The sequence below is a fragment of the Taudactylus pleione genome, unplaced genomic scaffold (genome assembly GCF_031769625.1).
Source record: "Taudactylus pleione unplaced genomic scaffold, aTauple2 ptg000225l, whole genome shotgun sequence".
NCBI classification, from domain to species: domain Eukaryota; kingdom Metazoa; phylum Chordata; class Amphibia; order Anura; family Myobatrachidae; genus Taudactylus; species Taudactylus pleione.
The window spans coordinates 5,874,037-5,890,605 of record NW_028284627.1 but is presented as its reverse complement, the minus strand read 5'-3'; the positions used below and the strand labels follow the sequence as shown (position 1 = coordinate 5,890,605).

The 16,569-nt window shown below is 44.2% G+C and overlaps 1 long non-coding RNA gene across 2 annotated transcripts in view; it reads right to left on the bottom strand.

Moving 5' to 3' along the window:
- The window catches only part of LOC148517227 (uncharacterized), a 190,971-nt gene extending 180,516 nt beyond the window's left edge, over positions 1-10,455 (bottom strand). For both annotated transcript variants that reach the window (XR_015879311.1, XR_015879312.1), the window contains exon 1: positions 10,246-10,455. This is a non-coding gene — a long non-coding RNA (uncharacterized LOC148517227). The remainder of the gene's footprint in view (positions 1-10,245) is intronic.
- Between the last annotated feature and the right edge of the window lie 6,114 nt (positions 10,456-16,569).

Genomic DNA, 16,569 nt, shown 5'->3' with positions numbered 1-16,569 from the left:
GAGCCGCTCGCAAAAAGCGAGCGCTCACTCTGAATCAGGACGGACGCATGTTTTTTTAAAACCAGCCTCCTGGCCGCTCGCATAACTGTGGGTGACCACCCACAGCTTTTGCGAGCGGCCAGGTGATCGCGACCATCGGGCTTGCGACGAGACCCTTGTGGTAGGGTCTCGTTCCCGCAAGCCCCAGTGAGCTTCTGGCTCTAATAGAGTCGGAAACTCACCACTGACATCACTCGTGATGTCAGTGGGGCCGCCCCCAAACGGCAGGCGTTCTTTCAGGAACGCCTCCGTTTGGCAAGCCACCCCCCCGACCCGCCTACCAAACGGGGCGAGCTGTCGATCAACATCGACAGCCGCCCCTTTTGGATGCGAGCGCCGGATCAAGAGATTTCTTGCTCACTCCAGGGCTCGCGCATGCACACTGCACGGCCATCGACCCGCTGGCGAGCGCATAGCGCTTGCGAGCGGGTCTGAATCAGGCCCACTGTATGCAACCTGGCATACTTGTCACCCAGCAACAGTCTCCAAAGAGTTATGCATAGGGACAGCAGGGGCTCTAAAGGGCAGCTAGTTTCCTCCACAGCATGTATGTCCAACCTTTTCTATCATAAAAGAAATATAAACTCATGGAATAAGAAAAGTCAGCTGATGTGAGTTTACATTGAAATTTTTGGATGGAGTCACTGTATAATGAGATTTGCAGAGCTGGTTCATCCAGTCATCTACATAGATTCCAGCAGAATGGCCAGGGTTAGAGCAATCCGTTATTATGTTGTCCTTTATTTGACAGAGTGGGAAAGGGGACCAAATAAGTATGTTGACTAGGGTCCCATGATGACTTAATGGGGCTCTGGTTTTGTGACAACTAGCAAGGTTAGGGATTGTTCTGTGTAAAAGAGGCAGCGTTGGATTAACAACCTGTGTCCTCCACACATGGGGTCCCCACACACACAGCTACATCACTAGCATGGGGCACACTTGTGGCTTATGTGAGCTGGGGGCACTACAGTGTGTTTATTAGATTTGTGGTGCTGGGAATATTTACACATTATACTTTACAGCAAATCATATTCACAATTGTATTGTTGGGGACCCCCATAAAAGTTAATCTGGCCTTGAAAAGAGGTGTGGGTTCTGACAGATGTGGGACTTAAAGCTTTAATGGTTGTGTAAATTAATGCCTGCTGATTAATAAAGCCTGCTACATTTGTATCATTAACAGCTGAAGATAATGATGAACACTGACATCTAATGAACGAGAGAGGGTCAGGGAGGGAGCAGTCAGGTCGGCACTGCGGAGAGGGAAGGGGGCGTGGTCTGCATATGGGCGTGGTCAGGGAGATTACCCGTCATTGGGGCGGAGCAGGGGGCGTGGACACGCGATCGCATAATTTTGGCAAGATTACACAATAGCAGGATTACAGCGTTATGAACCAGGGGGCAGGATCGAACTTCCTGCTTTTCTGGGGGGCGGGAGCGCCGCACAATTTTCGGGAGGCTCCCAACCGAATCGGGAGAGTAGGATGCGGCTGTGATTGCGCATTATTTTGCAAACTAGTGACATTTTATAATCTCACGTATTGTATTCCAATTAATAAGAAAGCATAAAACAAGCGCGTTTGTTACACCTCTAGAAAATACGGTCTGTGAAAGCAAGCAACTACAATCTGTACAGCCTGGAGAGTTAATAAAAAAAAAATAACAAATATATGAAAAATGTTGTTGACATGACCTGTAAACTACTGGAGCCAGCTGCAATCTGTTCATTTCCTTGGCTGGAATTTCAACAACTTCTAAAAAGTTTTAATAAACTATGTGTATATGTCAAGATTTGCCCTGGGAAGGGGGAGTTGGAAGGTTAACAATCTGTACTCATAACTGTAGGTTCATTGACTCTTAAGGGTCTTAATTAGTTGTAAAAACAGGAAACAGGTCCATCATTATTAATGTTTCAGAGGGTATTTTTTGCTACTAATAATAAAACCTTGGTTAAAAAAACACAGATTCCCACATCTATTGAGAGGTGAAATCGGTACTGCTGCAAATCCTACTGCTGGCTGGATGAATCTATACTTGCCCAATTCTCATGCTTCCCCATTTTCCCATTACAGACCCATTTTGCCTTTGAAAATCTGCAACTGTACCAGTTTTCCTTAAGGTCTGTGGGCCTGATTCAGCTTCAGACGGAATTGCGAAGCAGCTTTGCATTTCTGTCTGTGCAGATATGGTAATGCATCACGCCTCCTGCTGCATTACGTATCCGAGCTGCATTGTCCAACACAGCATCGGATACTCTGCGGAAGATCGGCCGGCTAAGGTGACCCATGGGGTCACGCAGCCGGCGGCGGCAGTTGAGGTGAAGAAGCCAGGAAATCTCCATCAGCCGACGAAGATCCTGGCTTCTCCTCTCCCCCAACGAAGGCGACACGCCTCCGTTTTGAAGAACGGAGGGCATTGCCGTCCCCTTCCTGCCCACAAATGGCAGCAGACTGTCAGTGATTGCCAGTTTACGTGCGGACTCGCAAACCCATTCTGCACATGCGCAGAATGGGTCTAGCGCCTGCGCAGATTCCTGAGGTACATGTCATACTGCATACAGTAGCATGGCATCGTTAGCGACATTCCCCTGCAGTTGGGCCGACAGGCGATGTCGCTAGCAACCCGCGGGAGCGTGCATATCATGGGTGCACACAAGACAATGTACCCGATATGTTGCTCCAATCTGCAGGATTGGACGACATATCGTCTAGTATGTATCCACTTTAAGCAGCTGATTGTTTGCAATAAGCAACTTCTCCATTTTATCTCTCAAACGTTTGATACGACTCCCTCACAGCGTGACTGATGGCCAATGAAATTCTTTTGTTACTAATTACCCGCAGTTCCTGAAACAGCTGCCATTCACCCTAAGTGCCCCCTTCACACCCGCTGGTGTCCCAGACGGTGGGCCTCTCCCCCTCTAGCACTCGCACTGCTTACTCCGCCGGGAATCGGTATGAATGACCGCCTGACCTAAGCCCGGCGGATGAAATACCGACGCTGGAAGGTCAGCACATGCATATCCCGACTGAGGTAAGTAAGACCCATAACCCTCCCCTCTCCACCCCCCTAATCCTCCCTTAGGGGTGCCTAACCCTAACCTCCCCCCAGGGGTGCCTAAACCGAAACCCCATCCCCGCACCCTAAACCTAACCCCCCCGGGATTTGCCTAACCCTAACCTCCCCCCCGGTGGTGCCTGACGCTAACCCCCCTTTCCCTAGCTTAACCCTAACCCTCCCGGGGGGTACCTAACCCTAAGTCCCCTGGGAGTCCCTAAACCTAACCCGCCCCCCCCACGGCTATCAGCTCCTGATGCCCGGCTTACCTACGTTCGGTATGCCGGGCGTCGAGATTTCGGCGTGGGGCTTATGATAGATGTCGGTATTTAGATGGCTATCATTAGTCCCATGCCGGGATTTCACTGTCAGGAAGTCGGCGGTCGGCATTTAGACCGCTGGCTTCCTGACTACATCCCACTCCGTCCCTGTACCTGGCTCCTGTAATTTGCCCAACCCTAACGTACAATATAAAGAATAAGGCCAGCTACAAAGTATTGCATCTAGTATATAGAGTACAGTATTGGTCTTCGTACAGTATTTAAAGAACTGGAGCCTGGCAGGTGTCATAAATGTTAAACTGATGCGTGCCCCTGTTACTCAGGCACAGTAAGCAACTCTGTAGTCACTATTAGGTCATTGGTAAATGTTTCACTTGGAAATGTTAATATGTATATGGAGTATTAACATCTTGATTAACCTGCTGGAATTTTCCTGAACTATTTATATCCCAAGACAATGTCCTTGCGATTTCAAGATAGATTTAATACAAATGTGCCCTCATATGTCTATCGTCCTGTATGCCATGTAGCATGGCAGGCTTGCCACGTCTAATTACACCATGCCTGGATGCATCATGGTGTATTCAGTCGCATCATAACGTACTGAGACGAGGGAGAGTGTAATACTTCTTCTCGTCCACCAGATGTCACTTTTCCTAAACTAAACTGCGCATGCGACAATAGCCAATTCAGTGAAATTATAGTTTTATAAGCTACATTAAAAATCTGATTTATCTATTGGAAAAGTAGGCAAAAATATAGCAAAAGCTAGTGAAATAATAACACCTAGGGCACTGATAGGCAACCCAATACAATTTGGGGGCCGAGTTGGGTGGCCCTCTAGGCTTCAAAAGTAATTACATTACACGTAATCTCAGAAACAAGTTAAATGAATTTTATCAATGGAAGAGACACCTATCTGAAGTCACTTAAAACGATTATTACAAGCACTAGATCAATGATAGTTAGAATCTGATTGGTTGCTGAGGGGGGATGTAGTCTGCATCCCAGTGGTCGGGATACCGGCGGTCAGACTGCTGACATCCCGACAGTAAAGGTGCATACACACGTAATGTTTTTTTTGAACGATTTAACTATAACGACGTCGTTATCGTTCAATCGTTGAAAAAATCGTTCAGTTTCTGAGTTATAACGATGAACGATTATCGTTCATGCACATTCCCGTTTGTAGTTCATTTCTGACTGACCAACTGAACGATTTTCATTAAGGGAAGGGACATATTTCGTTCATCGTTAAAAAAATCGTTAAAAAAATCGTTCATTACACTTCAAAAATTGTTCACTTTTTCAAAGGAAAAACTGAACGAAAATTGTTCACTAACAAATCGTTACATGTGTATGCACCTTAAGTATTAGGGTTAGGGGGAGGGTTAGGGATTAGGGTTAGGCTGCGAAGGGAGTGGGGACACCTCAACTTTCTCTCTTTTTTTTTTAGACATTTTAGCATATCTTTCCTCTAGCCTGAATATTGAGGAAATAAATAGCCAGTTTAGAAAGAGAAGTTTAAATAACTATAAACCTTCCTTGATTACAATAAAACATTTGGCAAACGAGTGGGTCTAGGACGTGTAGTGTTACAGTGACGTTTGGGCCAGCGCACGGTCTCAGAAGCTGGGAGGAAGGTTAGTAAATCCAGGGCGGTCTAATGATACTTAGGTTTCAGAACTACTGACCTCTCAACTCTGCAGTCGGATCTAGTCTATAATAATAGTACAATAAGCTAAATGGCTTTAAATCAGTCATCGTACCAAGTAAACGATAAACATAAGGATTAGGCCTATACATGGTAGTACGTCTTTCAAGAAGTCAAAAATAAAGGAGTGTGCTGTCAGTGAGGCACATACAAGGCCCTAATTAAGTGAGAAGGTATTTAAGGCCTCGATCTGCCTAAAATATAATATTACAAGTACGCAAGGGAAATCCTGGGTCTGAAAAAGACATTCAAACAATTCTCTAATAATAATTAATTGATATAATTTGTGTGTTCTTACAAAGTTCTTGCACCAATTGAACATTTTCCCAATCTACACTATGAAACACAATAATTGAGCTATTGTTTAAAATCTAACAAGGACATTTGTTATTGCTGTGAATTGCTTATTGTTGTATCAGATTTCTTACAGAGAGCTTACAAAATAAATATTGCATTTGCCATAAATTTTTTGTAGAAAAATTCGGCTATGCTGCAAACTTCATAAAACCTATGGGGGGAATTCAATTCAGTGCGCTGTTGATAGCGCCGGGAGAGAGCTCCCAAAACTATTCAATTCAGTGCGCTATTTAGTCCGACAGAAGTCGGAGAATGGCGTTTCTCGCGACTTAACCTGCGTGTTTAGTCGCGAGAACCGGCATTTTCCTACTATAGTGAAGGGCGCGCTAAGCCAGAAAACAGCCTTGCGGACGGTACTTTAGTCGTATTTCTCCTCGAACCCTCAGGAGAGTGCGAGAAGAAATCATTAGTCGGACTGTCAGCGCGCTGAATTGAATTTATCCCGGTATGTGAAAAGAGGACTGGAATCCAGGGGTTGAGAAAGGATAGCAAACGGTATCGATGAAGAATTATTTCTGATATCATTCATTTTATGATTAATAATACAGACTCGGGGGTTATTTAATAGCAAAGAGCATCGTATACAATTGTGCTGCACTGCAGACCAAACAGTCAGATATTTGCCTTTGTTTTCTAACCTGTACTAGAAACAAGTAGACTCTGATTGATTTGTGTTATTAAATAAGCCCAGTAAGCTAATTATTTCCTATTAGAGCTTAGTACACAACCAGTCACTCGTAGCCTGGCATAAATTAACCTTTCAAACGAATACGGATGAGCCTCTGGCTATGAGGAGGTTAACAGAATTTTGCATAATAGCTACAGGATCCTTAATTTATAAAAGCTGAGTTCCTCCAACAGATACTAAAAATAAAAACTAAACTTGACTATAAATTGGAAACCCCCAAAACATACTATTTATATATAAAGGCAAACAAACATGTTCAGACACTCAGGAACTGATTCAGAGGTAGGAGTCCAGCAAAAAAAAAAGAAAAGGCAATTTGCACCTTTCCAAAACCATGTGACACTGCAGGTGGGGAAGATTTAACATGTGCAGAGAGATTTATAGTTGGGAAGAACATGTCCTAGATTAATGCTAAATTTTAGTGCAATAACAAAACTGCCCAGTACTTGTTCACTACATGCAAAAAGAAGTCAGTACTTTACTTGCAGGAAAGAAACAAATTCACTTGCACCCCTTGCATTGCAAATGGTTTGTTCCAGGAGCAAATTCCTCCTATTTGCTACTTTTTTTTAAATTTGCTCCTAATGGAGCGTACACACGGTCAGATTTGTCAGACTTGTCAGATTTGTCAGATGAACGACTGAACGACTAAACGATTTGAACGATTTGACCAAAGTTTTGAACGATTTGAACGATTGAACGATTTTTGACTGCATTAAAGTGAATGGAATCGTCCAAGTCTGACTGCAAACACATCAGATGTCAGAAATCGTTATCTGACCATCGGGAACGCGCATCGTTGATCGTCCATCATTCAGGCATGTCAGATATGAACGATTTTCCTTCAGATATGAACGACTGAACGATTTTTAAATCGTTATCGTTCATATCTGAAGGAAAAATCTGACCGTGTGTATGCACCACTGCATCAGGCCTCTGTGACTCACTGGGCATCCTGAACATACTTCATCTGTTAGCAGTTTAAAATATGATAGATGAAAATAGCACACAGGGGGAGATGTACCAAGCCTTGGAGAGTGATAAAGTGGAGAGTGACAAAGTATCAACCAATCAGCTCCTAACTGTCAGCATACAGGCTGTTTGAAAAATGACAGGGGCTGATTGGTTGGTACTTAATCTCGCCACTTTATCACTCTCCAAGGCTTAGTGCATATCCCTTCTATCTTTAATAAATATGAGTATTGAACTGACACCGCCACCGGTCTCCCAAAAAAAAAAGCTATTTGTTTTTGTTATTACTGCCATCCATTTTTTATTTGTTTAAGGTAATATTTTTATAAGTTCTGCTTCACACTTTAATAAGGACAAAATCCCTACTTTTTTTTAAAGGATACTTTCCAGTGACTGTTGGAGACTACAAAACTATGATTGGCTCAATGCACCTGAGGCACAGGGGTATATTTACTAAAGTGCGGGTTTTTAGAAGTGGAGATGTTGCCCATAGCAACCGATCATATTCTACTTCTCATTTATCTAGCACCTTGTAGAAGATAATAGCTAGAATCTGATTGGTTGCTATGGGCAACATCTCCACTTCTACAAACCAGCACTTTCGTATATATACCCCACAAATCACGGCATTCAGCAAACACACTGTGGCGGAAAACCCACAGTCACTGCCATCAGGTTCACCCTGCTGGTAAACAGCCAACATACGAATGAGATACAAATGTAATTGGGAGATGGGCAAAAAGTCATGGTGGGCAACATACGTTGAACTTTAGGAAATGAGCGGAAGATCACGGGAACACACAGACAGGGATGGTCAGTAAAGTGAGATAATAATGGCATACAATAGCCAAAAATAGCTGTGTGCTCAAGCAGATTGCTGTGCACAGGTCTGAACGGAACCTCTGACCCCTGCCCCACTGAAAAAGCAGATGCAAACCCAACATTTGTCCACAAGTTGGGCACTATAGTTAAAAGAAGAATGGAGGTACAATTTAAGATGAACGTGTCCAACACTTGAGGTAAAGCCTCTTTGGTGGATGAGGCCTAGCATGTTAGTTGTGCTTCATGCCTCAGTGATGCCACTAGTCCAGAGGTTCACAAACTCTGCCATTACAGTCCAGGTTTGAAGGATATCCATGCTTAAGCACAGGTGACTTAATTAGCACCTCAGTCAGTTTGATAACCTTAAAACTTGGACTGTAATGGCAGAGTTTGGGAACCTCTTCACTAGTGTATTGATTCGGTCAACAAAACGCCCCGATTTGCACAAATGCACCTAAATTTCCACCAAAACAAAGTAATTAGGCAAATCAAGAGCATTGCTTTCTAGGTACAGTGCAGGTAAACACCGTTTTGCTGAGCAGTGTGAAAATGAAATTTCAGTTTGCGGCATCATTGAAACGACGCAAACATTTTAGTTCCAAAAAGTTCCAAACGTGTGATGGGACGCATTTTGCACTTTCCTATTGCATTTTAGAACATACTCACTTTAATAAGCACACTTTACCCAATGTAAAAATAAAGGCGTCATACACACACAGCACCACATGTAACAGACATCCCTGATATCTCCTCACTGTCACTATTAAATGAAACCACATATGATGGTAAATGAGCAGTAAAGAAAAAAATGTGAGGCTTTAATTAAATGAAAGAGATGGTTTTTACGTGGTTGGACTTTAATGGGAGGCTTATACAGGCTTTTGCAGAGAGCACCTTTTCCAATTTTTCCACCCCACTGAGCAACTTGGTGCAACTGTAGCTTGCAGAGGCTCCTAGATAGCGCAACATGAAGTACGCTGGATGGTCAGGTACTGTCAGGTGCACACACAGTATGGGTATTTACTACAGACGTCACTGGACGGCAGCTTTACCATAACTCATTAGATGGTTTAAACTTACATCATTTCTCTTGTACTGGCATAGCTTGTAACTTCCAAAAACCCATTGAAATACTGCATAGGAACCAGTTGTGGTCCAGACAGTAAGCTTAATTAAAACAGCCATCTCAATATTAAACAATGGACACCCTTCATACTCATATTGTTTATAAGGTGCCTTTATTGCTTCATCCTTTCTAAGTCCTGGAAAAGATGAAACCATGGAGGAAGTATTAGAACTACTGAGGGAGAAATTTGTATTTGCCCACATCAACAATATGTACATGCTGCTATCAGTCAATCTATGAAACACAGGAAACAGTCCGGAGGAGGAAGAATGTCTCCTATTATAAGATGTGCATAATGCAGGTCATTGGCTCTACAGCTGTTGAACAACATCTCCCAGCATGCTCAGGAAAGCTACAGTCTACCTCTTATCTAAACTCAGAAATCACTTGTATTTTTTATAAAAAAACTTCTGATGTTAAAAAAAAATATATGTAGATATACTTTATATTTATGGCAGATAGTTTATTTTGACAACAACCCTGTATGAAATGACAGACGGGATATACAATTAGTACTGTAAATAATATATGTCCCAAACTCTACAAACATATAATACAAAGTCTACAGCAAATGTAAACGACCTGTCGTTCTCCGGCTGTTATGGAACTACAAGTCCCAGCAGTGTCATTCTACAGCAATTTTTCAGCCTTAGTTGACATTGCAGGACAGGCATCACATTTGGAATTATTATGCAAATACCTTTAATCTACATTTGGAAATTGGATCTAAACCATAAAGTAGACAAAATAAGAAAAATTGACGGCAACAAGGAACGTAGGTTACTGAGCACATTGTATTTATCAATGTACGTGCATAATAGATGCTTTACATGCTAATAATAAATGAAAGCAATCTTTGACCCAAAAGAGTGTACAAACTATTTGTAATGCAATACAAGATTAGAATGATGTACCACTATTATGACAAGGAGTAAAACACAGGCAGGGAAACTTTTGCAAGGAAACACTAAGGAACTACTGTACATTCTTGAGCCTGCAAAGTCTCAGCTGGGTTACAAACCTTTGTCACTTTTTTTGTGACATGAATGGTCTTTTACCAGCAACCAGGCAGGGTCCGTCCACACAAAACACAAAAAGCTTCTAATTATAGCTGAGAAGCTGGTTGCCAAGCCTGGCTCAGCTCTGATCTACAAAGACAATTTACTTACAAAAAATACCATGTACTCACCAGAGTGCAGAATGCTTATCCCAAGGCGCAGACTTGGGGAGGGGACAGGATCCCAGAGAGGAAATGCAGTGACTTTAGCAGGGAGAGAGAGGAGGGGAGAGAGAGAGAAGCTGCTTTTTATATGTGAAAAGAAAATAAGATGAATTGTGTTAGCAGACTCCTAAATGAAACACTCATTTGTTGCAGTGAGTCACAGGCTTGCTAAGGAGAGGAAATGGTTGGGGGGATAGATGGAGCAACAGGCAGCTTTGGCACTGAAAAAAAAAAGTGCAGCCACATTGGGATTCAGTTACAGTGTAGCAGCAGCAGGATCAGTAAGTAAGTGCCCCTCCTCTTCTTGTGACTGTACACCTAGGTGCCTCCTTCCTCCTCCATGTCTCTGCACCCCAAGCCCTGCCTTCCCCAAGCAACCCCTCCTATCCTGGCTGCAATTGGAGCCCTTTCTTGTAATGACAAGGCCAGCAGTCGCTCTCTCAGCAGCACTAACACACACATTCCCCAAAGATTAAAAGCATTTTAGGATCAAAAAACCAGCCCTCAGCCAGGAAATAAACAAAGCACTGGTTCGTAGCTTTTCCATAAAGTCCACAATTATACCATCAGCACAAGGCAGCAGGCAACAGTGTATTCTGGCAACAAAGTATCCTTCTAAAAATATTTTGGCAAAAAATATTTCACTTTTTCTACCCATCCTATTTACATAGGAATCTCTGGTCTATTTCAGTTTTTACAGCATGTCCACAAAACTAAATGCCCCCCCCCACCCCACCATCCACTGATTTTAAACGTCCTTTCTTATTTCGCCAAAAAGATATTTCCTTGTGTTTAAATTGGAATGGCTTTATACATTAATTATGTAATTTTTTTTTTATAGAATGCTAAATAAACATAGTGTGAAAAACTTTAGGCAGGCTTGTTATAGGGGGATCCGTGGAACGTTTATTAGTCATTTATCAGCGGCTGCGAAGTTTCAGGATTTGACAGAGATTTGGCTGTTGCGGCAGAGGAGAGTAAATTTTCCAAATGACTGATGGTAATTTTTAGACGAAGCGATGTCGGCAATGTGTGTGCGAGAGGCTTGTGCCAGTTCTTGGAATACAGTGCGTTACGACATCCGTTGAGGTTGGGGAGTAAACTAATATAAATACATCGGATAAATGAGTTTGTGATTAGAACAAGATGATAAGTATATTTAGGATTTGAATATAAACAGGATGTAATAGCATCATTAAAGATTAAAGTCCTCTAAAAAATGTCTATTATTTTTTTTATAGTAGAGAGTGATTTGTTTTGTATTACACTGTTCAAGGACGTTAAATAAAATATTTGAAAAATATTTGGTGCCTGCTGTCATATTCCTGTGAACATCCAAACCACATCCCAAACTTTCTGAGCGAGATAATATTCAAAACCAATCTTTTTGCAAATGATTGCTACTTCAGGCAATTTCATTTTACCTAAAAATGTGTTCAACATTACCCTCTGCCTGTCACCCACTGCCTCTCTACAGCATCACCCACTGCCTGCCACCTATTGACTGTCACCCACTGACTCTTTCCAGTTCACAAACTGCCTGTCACCCACAGCCTTTCCCCAGCGTCACCCACTGCCTTTTCAAGTGTCAATCACTGCCTGCCATCCACTGCCTCTCCCATTTGTTGGAGGGCATAATTTTATAATTTGCAGGGGGGCACCGACTACTCTAGAACTGGCCCTGATTTGCAGCCACCAGTACTGGCTTTGTCTGTCACATGGACCATAAATAATTTGATTTGATCCTGGTCCACCAACCTGTGGCACCTCTTTTAAGTGCCCCGTGGAATCCAGTTTGGAAACCAATGCCCTAGGCTAATCACAGCGCACACCTTGCAATCAGGGCCTGCCCCAGGTCTACTAGAACCCTGTGCACGAAAATTCAGAGCCCCTCCATCCAAATATGGCCTGATTCAGAGATGTACGCTAATGCCATCGCAGCTTATCCCCCAATTTCTATTGCATGCAGGATCACAGACTCAGACTTTGATGCGCCCCGAAAATGGTCGCGACACACCTGCGTTCTTAGCCGCCACTCCCTGTTACCTACCACAATCACTCACTGACAATCATATGCGAGTAAAATTCCGCTACGAGCAACTGCGGTAATGTACCTTGACGCATGCGCAGTGCTACTTAGATGCATGCGCAGTTTATCGATAATCGCTCAACTGCGTTAATATCAGCATTGCGTATTTCACTGGATATTTCATACTAGTAGTAGTAGTAGTAGTAGTACTGTATTTTTGAAAAACAAGCACACTTGCCCTGATAGGAATAAAAATCAAACACATTGGCCCCCACAGGAAAAAATTAAACATATTGGCCTCTGACAGTAAAAACAAAAAAAAAACACTTTGGCCCCGATCGGAAAAGATAATAATAAAACACATTGATTCAATTTCATTGCACCTCAGCACTGCGCCCTCAGCATCGCAACCTGCCCTGCTGTGTCACTGCATCACTGTGACAGGGGCGGTGTGCGGCTACTGAGGGGGAGGGGCATGGAGATATACACCCCGGTGATTGGTGGGGGCATAGAGACACACACGGTGGTGACTGTGGTTGGAGGGGGACATAGAGACGTACACACTGGGGCCTGAGGGGGACATGGAGATATACACATTGGTGAATGGGTGGGAAAGGAGACATGGAAATATACACACTGGGAATAGGGGGGAAACATGGAGACATATACGAAGGGGACTTGGAGTCTGGTAACTGGCAGATGTACAATGTGAAGAAAATGGAGCCAGGCAGGGGCAGAGGTGCTCATGTAAGAAACTGAGCACAGAGGGGAGGAGGAGCACAGCACAGGTCAGGTGAAATCACAGTGTCTTTCTCTTAAGCAGTCGATGTGTGTACCCAGCGACTGTGCAATGTGATGTATCAATATGTAGTGCACTGTACACACTACACGATCCTGTGCACGACTACGCGATATATCATTACATGCTGCATTTAGCAGCATTGCGTCGTTCATTGCATCGTCACATCTGCCGGTCAGCACAGCAGAAAGGACGACGTGATGAATAACACACACTATACAATACGCACTATATAGTATTCCAATCCCAGTCAGAACAATATATATCGTACTATATATCTTATACTGTGTACTTGGCTTTACTGTAGAGTGTGGGCCTGGCTAGCTGTGGGTCCTGAATAGCAGAGTCCTATCTGTTGTCCCGCCGTCCTGGAGCTAAAGGTGATTGGCACATACATCACTGTGCCAACACCTGCCCTAGCTGCGTACACACGGGACTACTTTTGTCAACGATTTGAACGATAACTATATCATCATTATGTCATTCTAATCGTTCACTTTTTTTAATACGAACGATGAATGATGTGCTTTCCCGCATGGACGATGAAAGATATCTTACATCGTCCATCCTGACTGTCCAACTTGGACGATATCATTGTTCAAATCGTTCATATTGTTCATATTGATGTTGATCGTTGGTGAAATCGTTCATAACATTGAACGATATCGTTAATTTTTAACACTGAAAATTTCAAGGGAAAATCGTTCAACGATATCATTGTTCGTACCCGTGTGTACGCAGCTCCTCGTCAGTGCTTGCGGCTCCGGTCACACCACATCCCCAGGGCCAGATTAAGGTTTGTGGGGGCCCTGGGGCAACAACCTTGTGGGGGCCCCTATCAATATAATTGTATTAAAAGTATATACATATGTATATTTGTGCAGGAGAGCTGCATGGGCGGGCAGGTAAGCAGGACAGGGAGTGGGTGTCAGTGGCAATACCAGGATTTCTAGGATTTCCAAATGGATTTCTAGGATTTCCAATACCAGGATTTCCAAATGCTTGATTTTAGAGCGAGTGTGGCCAGTCCATGAAGAGGACATAATTAGTACTTAACCAGCTTTAATATGCGCCATACAAAGTGTATTATGTGTCATAATCCCAGCATATACAGGGCTAGCGATCACAGTAAGCTATTAAATGCAGCAGTAGGGCCATCCTGCCTGAGCTGAATGTTTTTATTTGGTATGCAATCGGGAAGCCGACTGCCTAAATACCGGCAGCCGGCTTCACGACTGTCATATCCCGGCAAGGGTGAAATGCCGGGCGTCTAGATGTAGACGCCCGCAATTTCCCCGAGGCCGGGAGACCGGCGCCCGGTATCCCGATCGTAGGGGGGGAGGGTTAGGTATAGGGCTCCCGGGGGGGACTTAGGGTTAGGCACCCCCCGGGAGGGTTAGGGTTAGGCTAGGGGGAGGGAGGGTTAGGCACCCCGGGGGGGGGACTTAGGGTTAGGCACCCCCCCGGGGGACTTAGGTTTAGGCAGCGGGGAAGGGGGTGGTTAGGGTTAGGCACTTAGAGGGGGGATTAGGGTTAGGCACTTGGGGGGAGGTTAGGCACCCCTAAGGAGGGATAGGGTTAGGGGGGTTGCGGCCGGCGGTATTTCATATTTCATACCAATTCCTTTTATTTTAAATGTGGGCACCATTCCAGGGCATGGGAGCAAGTCCGAGAGTCTGGGGGAGCAGCAGAAGAACCTAGCACTGCCCTGGACATATATGTATATATTGGGCTCTATAGCAGTGCATCCCTAAAAGTGCATGTTTTCCAGATCTCCTAGTTGGTGCACAGGTTATTTAATACTGGCTGATACATGTTAAATGATCCACAGGTGGTGCTATTTCATTTGTGATACTGAGAAGAATATGCAGCACTAGTAAAATTCTATTATATTACTATTTCTATTGTGGTCATGGTGTTTGCTGGGGAGGGGGGATGGAAACCCCCCCTGCATTTGCCTATGGGTGTGCTTGGGCAGGTGCACAGACACTGCCCCGACACGCCGGGATACAGGGGAGCACTGGGTGGCTGGGATCTCCATCTCCACGCTGCGTCCATCTCGGAGCACGGATACAGTCTGCAGGGGCAAACCCAGGATTTTATCGGGGGGGGAAGGAGGTTCCATATATATATATATATATTTAGGAGCTGGGTGCAGTTTGGAAGACGCCGAGGCGCACAGACAGTGGAGAGGAGCTAGCTGACCACCGTTGCTTGGAAAAGCCTCCAGGAGCCCATCCAAAGGTTATATACTGACACTAAGTGGAGCAGAGGCTACACAGTTTCCACCCTGGGACACTATCCATACGGGGGAATAAAGACTTCTACTAATACGCTTTACAATAGCGTGAATGTGGTAAGCATATCTAATACTGACTGTGTAAAGCAATATTTTTAAACTACTACACTATTGGGCACTCGCTCTCTCACTTGCAATAGGTTATTTTGTTTGTTTACACATCATCCTCCAACAAACCTCTCCTTAGGCAGGTCTAACGAAAACTGTGAAAAACTTCCCCATCCTCAGTCCTAAGGTCTTCGGAGATAGAAGCATTCAAAATTTGTCAGATGTACAGTGTAAACATGGCCAAGAGCTTCTGTAGCTCTGATACCAGGATGACTGTGTACTTCCGATAAATTTTCCGAGATCCAGATGGATCTCTCCTCATGGATGCAGATAGCAATTTTTACCATATTCAGACTCATAAAAGCCTGACTTCAGTGGCGTAACTATAAATTTTGGCCCCCCCTGCCAAAAAGTTTCTGATGCATGGCATTGTGGTAAACTGAATACAGGGCGGTTGATATGCAAGTTGGTTCCCAGTGCAAAAGTTAAAAATGTACCTCCCCATATACAGTTTACAGTATTTGTCATTTTTCCTCGTTATAGTAATGCCCCTTACACATTATGCCACACACTGTAATGCCTATTACCCCCACAAAGGGTTGCTGCTAAATCCTACGTGGAGAAAGGATCTCTGTGACGTTGCAGTCACGTGACCTCTGCAGGAGGGCCAGATCGCACCTGTGTTACCATACACGAGGACATAGAGGGAGAATACATTTTTGTGGCGAGTGCAGCGAACCACCGTGCCCGAAGAACGGCGGGTGTAGCGAGCCCGCGAGGGGACAGTTTTGGACCCTCGTTATCATCCTTACCCCTCCCCCTTTGATGATAAGTCACATGGGTGTGACGTCACTGGTCCCTGTGTAGTCTAGACCTAACCATTACCGAAGTGCCACTTACATATTTTCCCCACAGTAAGGCTTCTAAATACTTCTAAATTACCTGCCCGTTGTCAGGGGCCTCATGCTCGTTGCGACGGGATTCATGCTCATTGCCAGGGGTTTCAAGCTCGTTGCCAGGGGTTTCACATTCGTTGCCAGGGGTTCTATGCTCATTGCCAGGGGATCTATGCTCGTTGCCAGGGGTTTCACGTTCGTTGCCAGGAGTTTCAAGCTT